Source organism: Humulus lupulus, chromosome 1 (genome assembly GCF_963169125.1).
Source record: "Humulus lupulus chromosome 1, drHumLupu1.1, whole genome shotgun sequence".
NCBI classification, from domain to species: Eukaryota; Viridiplantae; Streptophyta; class Magnoliopsida; order Rosales; family Cannabaceae; genus Humulus; species Humulus lupulus.
The window spans coordinates 167,056,252-167,069,355 of NC_084793.1; positions in this window are offsets into that span (position 1 = coordinate 167,056,252).

Here is a 13,104-nt window from a genome sequence, read left to right on the forward strand (position 1 = left end):
ATTAAAGAAATAAAACCAATGTATTTAATTAAATGGTAAAATCAATTTATTAATTAAATAATAAAACCAATTTAAAATTAATATAGTCTCAAAAATGTAAAAAAAAAACAAAACATAAGTAGTATAGGCTCCAAAATAATAAAAAAACACAAAATATTAATAAGTTCAAAATAATAATATAACCAAACTAAATGTCATCTAAATCAATTCCAAAGTCATCATCATCATCGAGCTGTTGTGGTGGCTGCTGTGGTGGTTGTGGGTGCTATGGTTGAAATTGGCCCAAGCATGGAAAGTTCACCATCGTGGACTATATCATATTCATGTCCAAGTTGATAAGATGAAATTGTGGAGCTTGGATGTTCGGATTTGTAGCTTGCATAAATTATTGCATTTGTAGGAAATTGTTGTTCTGAGTCATAATAGCTTGACTGAAGTGTTGAACCATGGACTAGAAAACCTTAGCTGGTACCATTGGAGGGTCGACTGTGGTGGACGGAAATGGTGATGCCTCTGATTGTGAAGAGAATCTGGTGGCGCTTGCGGCAAAGGTACTAGTGCCCTTCAACTTGCGTCCAGTATCTCGGTTGTGGCCACGATGTTGAAGTACCTTTGAGACAACTTGTGTCTCATCAAATGTAGAGTCCAAGAACTTTACTTAGCTAGTTAGATAGTAGTATAATAGTAATAGTAGTAGTATTTTTATGACTGTGGACTTTGGTTTAGACCGAGATTTATTTGGACACTCATAGTAACACTTGTAGATTTTCTAAGTTTAACCTATAGTTAAGAATATTAATTTTAACCTAAGGTCTGACTATATGACTGATATTGGTGGTGATAAATATTATATTATAAGGTTTAGATAGACCCAATAAGAAAGTAACACTTGTCATGTGTATGTTTAGTGATAATTAAATATTTTTGAGGAATAAGTTTATTAAGAGTAATATTTGAATATCCTAGGGTCTATCAGCAGCTTTGAAAACGTTAGGGGGACTTAGTCAAGGCTGTTTACTCAATTCAAATTAAGCTAAAATTGTGTAATTTCGTGTTTAAATATTCAGCGTATGCCGATATATCGCTGCTATAGGGGGCGATATATCGCAGTACGGGGATACGAAAAACACGAAACTTCGCACGATTGCCTTGGGCATGCTGGCCCAGGTGATATATCGCCTACAGGGGGCGATATATCGCCTCCTTCAGAGCATTTTGAAAGTTTTTGAAAATGTTCTCAATTCAAATCTTTATCCTCTTGATAAGTCCAACATCTTTCTGAACGAGTCTTCAGCCTCTGCTGAACGATAATTCAAATATTTTTCACTTAAAAAGCCATTAGTTTTATTCAAGTTAAATGAAGATCTTTTCATTCATAAACTCTATAAATAGGACCTAGTACCCAGCCATTTATTCATTCATCAAACTAAGTTCAGAGGCTGCAAGTTGCTAGGTTATTGTGAGAGTGTAAACACTTGGGTTGGGGATTATAAGCTTACCAAACACTTGGGAAGTAAGGTTTATAGCACATTTCAGTTCAAGGTTTAGATTGGTCATAGAAGCATTCAAGGTATTCCAAACTCTAGCTCATTTGGTATTGTTTCTCTTTAAGTTCTTGTAGTTTTCTATCCAGCACCCTAACTTTATTCTTTATTCTTGGATAGGAAATCTAAGATCTTGAACATAAGGTTTTTGGTAAGTATATTCTTAATGGTATAGTTCTTCCATTCTTTTCATCTCATTCTCTTTAGTATACTCACCCTTCCATTTATGGTTTTTAGGAGTGTTCCAAAGTCCCAAAATCTGTTCTCATATCCCGGTATTTTTGGTAAGGAAAATAGGATAGGATTTATGTGTTATATGATTTATATGTTATGATAAATATTATCTTATGATTATGTGTTATGTAATATGCTATAATATGTATAATTTTAGACTTGGGCATAAGACCCGTACAACTAACAAGCCCCAATAAATTATGGGCATATGACTTGCTTAGCTAGCAAGCCCCACTAATCTAATGGGCATATGACTTGTTTAGTTTATGGGACCCCAAGTAATAATGGCCATTATAGTATGTATGTGACATATGTGTTATGATATGTTTATGTTACATTACCAAATTTATGTATATGGTTTATGTGTTAGATTTTCCTTGCTGGGCATTAGGCTCACTCCTTTTATGTTTATATGTCTAGGAAAATAGCTTTGATGGCGGGAAATGTTCTTGGTAGTTTGGGCATGTGTATTGAGGCGGAATGGAATCGAAGGGCCGAGAGTTCGATTCGAGGATGAAGTTTCTTTACTTATGGTTTTATGTGTATTTTTCTGCACTTTATTATGTAATCCCTTTTAATTACAATTATGTTATGTTTTGATTTTAAAACAATGGGATCCCATATCCTACTTTAAATTTTATGTAAGTTTAACGTTTATTTTTTTCAAGTTTTTAATAAAGTTATGATCATTTCACTTGTAAGTTTTATTAAGGATTAGTGTCTATGGATAGTTTTTGTTAATGGTCCAAAGTCTAGAGTAGTTGGGTCATTACATCGACAGAGACTGTAACACCCTGGATAGCCAAGACCGTTACACTGTGTGTTTATAAAAGTGCTAGACTAGCTAAACAAGTCATTTGATTAAAAACGTGTTATTGAAACTATAATGGAACTAGGGTTAAAAGATTTTGGTCTTAAAAGTCGCATTTCTTATAAATAACATTTTCCATTTACACGGGATCCCAAAAACATTAGAATTAAAACCATTTACAAAAGATTCACGATTCAAATACAATACTTGCCATACTAAGGCAAAATAGACAGTTCAGCGATCCCTGTCCTGATCCACTCCTCGGCCAAGGTGACCGAACAGCTGACTATGTACATTCAGCCTCGCAGCTCTCCATCTCAGGACTGGTCTAACTTGCCCTTGCCTTTACCTGCACCACGTAGCACCCGTGAGCCAAGGTCCAGCAAGAAAACACAATAACAGAGCATAAGCAATCAACAGACAATCCAATATCTCATATTGCATAACCATGTTCTCAACCATATAAATATTCAGGATAACCAAGTATTCAGCATACTAAACACATCAACTCATATCACACACCAATTCACAAATGATAACTAGGGTTAGTGCCCTCAGGCCGCACCCTCCGTTATCCCAATGACTCTGGCCCGCTTAAACCGAGCTCAGTGAATATTAAGCTGTCTTTGGCTACCAGTGGCCAAGCCGCGCACTATGCGCAAATATTGTGTACGACACCCTTAAGCCGCTATCACATGTCCCATGGCATAATACCATAATTGACATTATACAGATATCGGGAGCTCTTAGTCCCATCACAAACATATAACCGGGTGTAGTTTTCTTACCTTTGAATTTGCTAGCTTTGTTCAATGAAATCCTCAAGCACGATCCTTCCCGAGCCCTAGCGCGAACCTAGCCACAATCATAGACCAAAGTCATTACCAACACTCAAGTCCATAACCTAGCCTCGGGACCAATCCCGAGCCCTCGGGAAGTCCTAATTCCACCAAATAGGGTGGTGGAATCGAACCCCGAACCCTTGGTAAAAAACCCTTGAGAATAACCCTAAAATCCCTTTTTGAACACAGGGTAGCGCTACAACGCTCATTGGAGGGCGCTACAGCACTACAAACAGAACCAAAATGCCCTCAGCAAACTTGGCCTAGCGCTAAAGCGCCCAAAGGCTAGCGCTGTAGCGTTAGTCACAGACTGCCAAACTGCTTTCTTCCTGCGATTTCTCCCGAGCCAAACTTAACCAAAACTTCCCCAAACTTTCACCAAACTCAAAATCGAGCTCACTAACATGTCTAACTCATCCCAAGCATCATAATCATACAAAATCTAACCACATGCACCCCTAATCCCAAAATTCACCATAGTTGCTCCTAGACTTTAGAATTCAGCAAACACAATCAAAACTTCAAAGTTTAAAGCTTAGAATTTTATACCTTTGATGGAAATTCAATTTCAAGTTAGCCTCTAGACCTCCGTATCTTGTTCTTCCTCAATTCCTTGGCTTGAATTCCCCTAAAGTTCCCATCAGCTCAGCTTAGACCCCATAGCTTAAACAAGCCAAACCAGAAACTGAAAACTCCAAAGTCTTACCTTAAGTATTGGTGTGTTCCTGCTAATCCCTTGCCAACCCTTCAAGCTTAGCTCATAATTCTTGTTGCTCAGCCTAACCTAGCTCCCCTCTGAGTTTTGCTCCAAGAAAAATGAAGAAAATGGTGAAGGAGATCACCAACCGACCCTTAGAAAAATTGCTCTGTTTTCTTCCCTTTCTTTTCCTTCTTTTCTTTCTTTCCTCAGACTTCTACATTATTCTACCATTTCCACTAAGTATAAAGCCTCAACATACTTATCTCTTGTAAACCAAATGACCATAATGCCCTCCCTTTTAATCCTAAGTCTTTTAATCCACTTAGGGATATTTTGGTCATTTTACCCAATTCCCGCTAATTCCTCAAGTGTCTCAAATATTTTCCGCTTACTTCCCGATACCTAATTAATCACCAATTATAATCCTCGATGTCAGAATATACCCCAATATATTCACTAAATTCCCATTTATACCCCCAGGCTCGCCCCGAGCCGGGTATAAATTTCCACTGTGGCTTTTTCGCTAATCTGCTCACTAGGATCGTCTCGAATCACAGATCACAGATATATCCACATAATAATGTGGTCTCAACAATTATCGCATATATACAGTTATGCCCGCAACGGGCCAAAATTACAATTATGCCCCTTCTAACCTAATCAGGGCCCACATGCATACTAATACACACAGTCATGCATCTCAAATATTCAAATAGTCATATATCATACTTTAAATCATTAAATCACATATATTCCAATTATGCCCTCCCGGCACACTAGTCAAGGCCCTTAAGCCTCATTAGTAAATTTGGATCGTTACAGAGACACTTCCTGCTGAAGATTCAGATTGAGATTGGGATTGAGATTGTGTTTGGACTTCTTGTTGCAAGGCATCCTGCAGTTTAGAAACAAGACAATTAATACATAATATAATTAAATAATATTCATATATAAAAATCTTAGAAAGTTACTTATGTTAGGAAAATGTAATTTTCCTCAATGAAAATTGGTATGAAAAATATAACTCCAGACCAAATATTACAAATCAATAATTATTGATTAAAAAGTGTTACAACTCTATGACTGAAAATACAAATAAACAATAGAAGAATTAGAAGAAGAGGATAGAGAAATACAACTCTAAGCAAAATGATACAAATAAAGTAAAAGTGTTTGAAACAAAAGATTACAACTCTAAACAAAGATACAAGTAAATAGAACAAGAATAATGACAAGAAAAGCAATAGAAGAAAAAGTAAGAACAAGAACGAAAACCAAGAAATTCTCACTCACACAACCAAAGTGAAGAGTGTTGGGGATCACCAACTTGAACAAGGTTTGAAACCTTTGTCCAAAAGCTTATTTCCCCCTAACTCAAGCATTAAGGGATCTCTCACAGATTTTGGAAATGCTTTCGGGAATAATCAAGCCTCTAGATGTTTTCTAGCCAAGTGCTCTAATGGATAGAAAAGTTGTGTCTTACAAGTGAGCAATAAACTCCTATTTATAGAGTTTAGAGACACCCTTTGAATTTCAAATTTCACCAACCTCGATGGTTGTTACCAATGATTAATTGGATGTTTATGGAATTAAAAATGAGATTTGAGAGTTATTTGGGTTTTTGGAGCCGTTCAAAAAGGTTGGAAAAAACTGAAAAAACTTGGTCAGTTTTTCACTTGTGGCCGCGACCACTAGCCTCTGTTCCCCAGGCCGCGGCCACAAACATCCTGTGGCCGCGACCACTGACCAATTTCAGCACACAAAAATGTGCTCTTTTTCTAAGCGGTTCCAACACCCTCCCAATTTATTTTGTAACCCCCAAAACACATTATTGGGGTTAAAATCATATCTCTAACAGGCATTTCACATATGACTCTATTATATGTTACAATGTGTGACACTCTTTGTCACATTTATTTAATCTAAAACGTCATATTATAAAATAATATAACATTCCCCCACTATATTAAATAGTTATCTATTGTAACACTTATTTATTCAATTATTATATTTTAAAAGTAACATATCCCCCACTTGATTAAATAAGAACTCTTTCTTATAGGAGTCATTGCATTTGTGCATAAAATAAAGTATTTTTCAACTTGAACTTTACTATAGTGTAATTATCACAAAATTTGTCGAAAATTTGGTTGCACTAGGCATTGAACCATCTTTTCATGTAAACAAATTGGTGATAACACACATACCTTTGCAATGTTTACTTGAGACCAATATGTCTCGCTTTGCACCGTTAATGACCATGTGCACTTTCCATTCATGGACGTTCTTGAGAATACTCCCAATTCACATGAGAGGCGGCACCACCCCTAGGTCCATATAGGTAGAATTCTTACAGTATTTTGTTACCAAAAAATACTTGTCTTCACAAGGCTGAATTCTATTAAAAAAAATTCTCGGTTTTAATCCTCAACTTGGTAACTCACAAGTACTCAACATCTCAGATGAGACTTGTTTTGAGTACAACTAATATTCACTTGACTGACTTGTTGTTACCTATTGAACCTAACACTAGTTAAATAACTAGTGTTAAGATAGGTTACCATCAATCGTGAATCTCTTTAGGGAGTTTATGTCCCATTTCTCGAGATGATGTAGCCACTAAATCCCTCGTTAGTGGCTTAGTGAAAGGATCCGCCAGATTTTCACTTGTTCTCACATAGGATATTGAGATGACTCCTCTTTGAATCAATTATCTTACATATCAATGTCTTAGACTAATGTGTCTAGACTTCCCATTATACACTCCGCTGTGTGCTCTAGCCAATGTTTCTTGGCTATCACAATGTATTGATATAGTGGATACATTCTCTTTGATTAGGGGTATCTCTATCAATAGATCCTTTAACCATTCAGCCTCTTTGCCGGTAGCAGCTAGAGCTATAAACTCTGCTTCCATAGTGGAATGAGATATACAAGTTTGTTTCTTGGAACCCCAAGAAATTGCACCCCCAGCAAGTGTATATACCCAACTAGTTGTGGACAAGTTGTTCCCATGATTGGATATCCAGCTTGCATCTGTATATCCTTCTAAGATTGAAGGAAATTTGGAGTAGTGAAGGCTTAGTCCTTTGGTTTTCTTGAGATAACCTAGGACTCTTCCAATAGCCTTCCACTGATCCACATTTGGATTACTTGTAAACCTACTAATTTTACTCACCGCAAATGCTATACCAGGTCTAGTACATTGGGCAGCGTACATCAGACTCCCTATAGCACTTGCGTACTCCAATTGAGCCACCGCTCTTCCTTCATTCTTCTCTAGTTTTACACTATGATCGAATGGAGTATTGCCATCATTAACCTTGAGATGGTTAAATTTGTTCAATACTTTCTCAACATAGTGGGCTTGCCCTAACACAAAGCCCTCACTGTGTTTCTTGACTTTGATACCAAGTATGATGTCAATTTCTCCAAGATCTTTCATCTTGAAAGTTGATGATAGAAACCTCTTCGTTTCTTCTATACCTTTCATGCTATCACTTAGAATAAGCATGTCATCCACATATAAGCAAACAATGATCACATATCCCTTACAAGTTTTGGAACACAAACACTTGTCTTCATTGTTATGTCTAAACCTATTAGACATGATTGCTTGATCAAATTTCTCATGCATTGCTTAGGGGCTTGTGTCAATCCATATAAGGATTTTACAAGTCTACATACTTTATGTTCATATTTTGGTAGGACAAACCCTTCGGGTTGTTCCATATAGACCTCCTCATTGAGGTCACCATTAAGGGATGCCGTTTTGACATCCATTTGATGAACATACAAGTTATGTATAGAAGCTAAAGCGAAAAAAATTCATATAGAAGTTGTTCTTGCAATAGGTGCATAGGTATTGAAAAAATAGATACCCACTTTTTGCCTAAACCCTTTAGCTACTAATCTAGCTTTAAAAGCTTGGATAGTGTCGTCAGTGTGGTATTTTCTCCTAAATACCCACTTACACCCAATTGGCTTAGACCCCGGTGGGAGGTCTACCAATTCTCAAGTGTTGTTGGAAAGAATGAAATCCATCTCATCATTGATGGCTTCTTTCCAAAATGCACTATCTCTCGATTGCATAGCTTCTTTATAAGTCTTAGGATCATCCTCAATTAGAAGTACAATAGGATTTTTCCTAATGACTTTCTCTCTATATCCCCTAACCATGTAGAATGAAATTCGTTGAGAATCTATCTCATCCACTACTATACTTTTCTCCTTTTTAAGCCTTTGACTTTTTCTAAGTTCAAAGGGTTGCTTTACATTCTTTTGAGAATTCTCCTCTTGAGAATCATTTTTGGATGTAGAAGCTTGAGAATTGTTCTCATATAACAAATTCTCCTTTAGAGATGTTGAAGCTTGAGAATTGTTGTCACATAACATGTTCTCAAAAAATTCAACTTCTCTAGATTCAATCACAACATTAGACTCTAAGTCTAATAGACTATAAGCTTTACTATTGCTGGCATAACCAACAAAAGCACACTTTATGGCTCTTGAACCTAACTTTGTTCTATTAAGTTCGTTTTTCTTGCAATATGTAAGACACCCCCACACTTTGAAGTACCCTATGTTGGGTTTTCTTCCTTTCCATAACTCATATGGAGATATCTCATTTTTCTTTATCGGTATTCGATTAAGAATGTGACAAGTGGTTAACAATGCTTCACCCCATAAATTGAAATTTAACTTAGAAAACACCAACATAGAATTTATCATCTCTAGATAAGTCTTATTTTTCCTTTTGGCCACACCATTATGTTGTGGTGTATAAGGTGCGCTGCACTCATGAATTATACAATTTTCTTCACAAAATGTATTGAATTCATTAGAGAAGTACTCTCCTCCTCTATCACTTCTTAGCACCTTAATCTTTTTATTAAGTTAATTTTCAACTTTTAATTTATATACTTTAAAAGCATCAAAAGTTTCATCTTTATGCTTTACGAGAAATAAATAGGTATATCTACTAAAATAATCTATAAAAGTAAGAAAATAGCTTTTACCACCTCTAGCTAAAGGACCATTTAATTCACAAAGATCACTATAGATTAAATCTAGTAAATTAATGATCTTTCAACACTAGGAAATGGTTTCTTAATCATTTTTGCCTTGACACATGTTTCACATTTACCATAGTTTTTAATATTGCATGCAATCAGACCACATTTTACTACTCTTTTCATGGTTGAAAAACCTATACGAGATAGTCTAAGATGCCACAAAAATAAAGAATCATACTCAACTATATAGGCAGAATTAGTATTTTTATTGATAACATTGAAAGTTACATCATTGGTGCACAACTTAATCATACCCTCACAAGAGTACCCATTTCCCAAAAATACATTGGATTTGGTAAGAATAAGTTTACTGGACTCAAAAATGGCTTTAATGCCGGGCTTGCCAAGCAAATCACCACTTACCAAGTTTCTACAAATTTAGGGAACATAAAGTATATTCACTAATGTAACTTTCTTGCCGGGGGTGAAAAAGACTTCAATGGTACATTTGCCAAGCACCTTGGATTTTCCCTCATTGCCCATTTGAATCTCATGGTTGCCCTTTGACTCTTCAAGGGTCTTGAACAATGATTTGTTATAGGTGACATGGACGGTGGCACATGTATCATAGCACCACTCTTTCACCTTGCCTTGGACCGCATTCACCTCACTAAGGGTAGCAACTATGTTTTCCTCTTGAGTTGCATTTACCTTAGATCCTTGTTGGTCTTTTCTATGCCTACACTTTCTAGCATAGTGACCATTTTTCCCACACACAAATCAATGACCTTTCTTGCCCTTAAACTTGTTTGGGTTGGTTCTTGGACCCAAGGATGTCTCGTTACCCTTCTTGCCTTTCCCTTTGCTTTTGGGATGTTTTGGTTATGACGCCACATTTGCTTTGGAAGTCTCTTCATTAGACTCCTCCACAAGTTTATCTCTACATATCGAATTCTCCTCGATTCGAATATGCTTTTGGATTTCCTCCAAAGAATAATCCTCATTTTTATGAAGGATTCTTTTCCTATAGCTCTTCCAAGTTGGTGGTAATTTAGCCACTATAGCACCAACTTGAAAGGCCTCGGGAAGCTCAATCTTCAAAAATTTTAGTTTGTTAACAATTATTTGCAATTCATGTATTTGAGGAAGAATAGGTTTATCACCAAAAAACTTGAAATCAGAATATTGAGACATCAAAAACTTTTTGGTACCTTCCTCTTCCGCTTGGAATTTTGTCTCAAGTGCATCCCATATCTCCTATGCTGGTTTGGTCTCGGTGTAAAGGTCATAGAGCCTATCGGAAAGGGCATTGAGGATATGACCCCTAAAAAGGAGATTGTCCTACTCCTTCTTCCTTCTTTTCTCCACCTCCTCGGGAGTGTCATCGTCAGATGGCGTTGGGAGAGGTTCTAGAGTGGACTCTAGAATGTAGGCGATTTTGAGAGTGGTCAAAAGGAATCTCACCTTTTCTCGCCATCTAGTGAAATTGGACCCAACAAACCTATCCAACCTCACTAGGTCTTGATTCATGATATTGATAGTCTCACCTTCCATTGAAACAAACAAAGGGTAAGCTTTTGAATGTTAGGAAAATGTAATTTGCGTCAATGGAAATTGGTAAGAAAAATACAACTTTAGACAAAATATTACAAATAAAAAATTATTGATTAAAAAGTGTTACAACTCTATGACTGAAAATACAAATAAACAATAGAAGAAAAGTGTTTGAAACAAAAGAAATAAAAGATTATAACTCTAAACAAAGATACAAGTAAATAAAACAAGAATAATGAGAAGAAAAGCAATAGAAGAAAAAGTAAGAACAAGAACAAAAACCAAGAAACTCTCACTCACACAACCAAAGTGAAGAGTGTTGGTGATCACCAACTTGAACAAGGTTTGAAACCTTTGTCCAAAATCTTATTTCCCCCTAACTCAAGCACTAAGGGATCTCTCATAGATTTTGGAAATGCTTTCTGGAATAATCATGCCTCTAGGAGTTTTCTAGCCAAGTGCTCTAATTGATAGAAAAGTTGTGTCTTACAAGTGAGCAATATGCTCCTATTTATAGAGTTTAGAGACACCCTTTGAATTTCAAATTCCACCAACCCCGATGGTTGTTACCAATGATTAATTGGATGTTTATGGAATTAAAAATGAGATATCTAAATCCTGTGAAATTCACAGCCGCCAACATTCTGTGGCCGCGACCACCGACCAATTTCAACACACAAAAATGTGCTGTTTTTCCAAACGGTTCCAATACCCTCCCAATTTATTTTGTAACCCTAAAAACACATTATTGGGGTTAAAATCATATCTCTAACATCCATTTCACATATGGCTTTAAGAAATTCATCTCAATATTGTGTAACAACAAATCTACACAATAATGGGCAATATTTGGAAGTTACAAATTTGTGACACCAAATATGTTACATATTTGGATATTTCACATATATCTAAATATTGTAACTCTCTATTATATGTTACAATATGTGACACTCTTTGTCACATTTATTTAATCTAAAACTTTATATTATAAAATAATATAACAACTTACATATGCATCCTTAACATTCGTGTTCACTCATCCACATGTCAGATGATTGTGCATTTCATTGAACGTATCAATAATGTTGGACAATTCCTTAGTTTGAAAATTCATCTTTAGAAAAAAAATGTAACTAAATATTGAAATTATTATTAAGATAACTAATTTTTTTTCAAATTATCTATATATTTTTATTTACCTTCTTAAATTAAGCAGAAGCATAAGAGGTCGATTTATGGAGACTTGGATACTTCTGTTTTGCTCTATTGGCAGCATTTCCCTTTGAGCATGCCATGAACTTTGGAGTGGTGAAAAGGTCAATCAACTACTGCCAACTCTTGTTGTACATGTCCTCTGGTGGATTCTTTTTGGCTGTCTTGATATCATCATACTCTCCATGTTCATCAAAGTATTTTTTCTTGCGACCTTTTCTATCCTTGTAGCGATCAAGAAACTCTCGCTCAATCCCAGTCTCTATCAATCACCACTCAGGGAGAGCTCGAGGAAGAATAAAAAATTCCTTCAAACAAAATTATACTAGTTAGAATTTTGAAATTATAAAAAAACATTACATGTGAATAATTTGATAAATTTACCTCATTCTTTTGCATCAATCCTATCTTGTGCTCACCCGGAACACTTTGCCACGAGTCATAATATAACTGGACATTGTGACCAGTAAGGTTACCAATAAGTCTCGTGAACAATGTCCCAAAATCAACAAGTGCTTTGTAGGTTCCCTCCTTCATATCAAATTGTAGAGCCAACAAACCTTTATTGTCATTGACGAGCTGCTGCAAATTTTTGGATTTAGACTGACCTCTGTTGGGTTTTATGTCCTTATAAAACCATGTCGGACATGTAACATGGTTTTATATTGTCGATAAAAGCAGTAGAAATCATTTAGTTTGACAATTGTGTTGCTTTCTTGTTTTATTACATGATTATTGAAATAATATAAACATTTATAAATCTTGAACATATGGATAATTACAATTATAGTGTCTAGGTCATAATGGATTATAGTTGTAATTATATGTTCAAAAGAACGAGTCCTAAGATTAAGTCAGTGCATTGGATTTTCACTGATTGTTAATCTACGATATGATCTACTTACACATTCAGAGTGTGATGTCTTATCCAAGGCATTGATCAAATATATAAGATTGAATGTATATGAGAACATTTGACTAGGACCGATATTGATTATTGATAGATAAATAAGTATCGTTGTTATCAAATCTAATCAATGTCACAACGTTAACCATAGGTCAAGTTGATCTTAATTCCGAGTGATAATATTCTGCTAATTATATTATTTAAATCTTTTAACTTTTTCGTTACTAGCTTACCCTACGGTCTAACCCATACATACATCTTGGAGATTTAGTAGTGTAATTGATT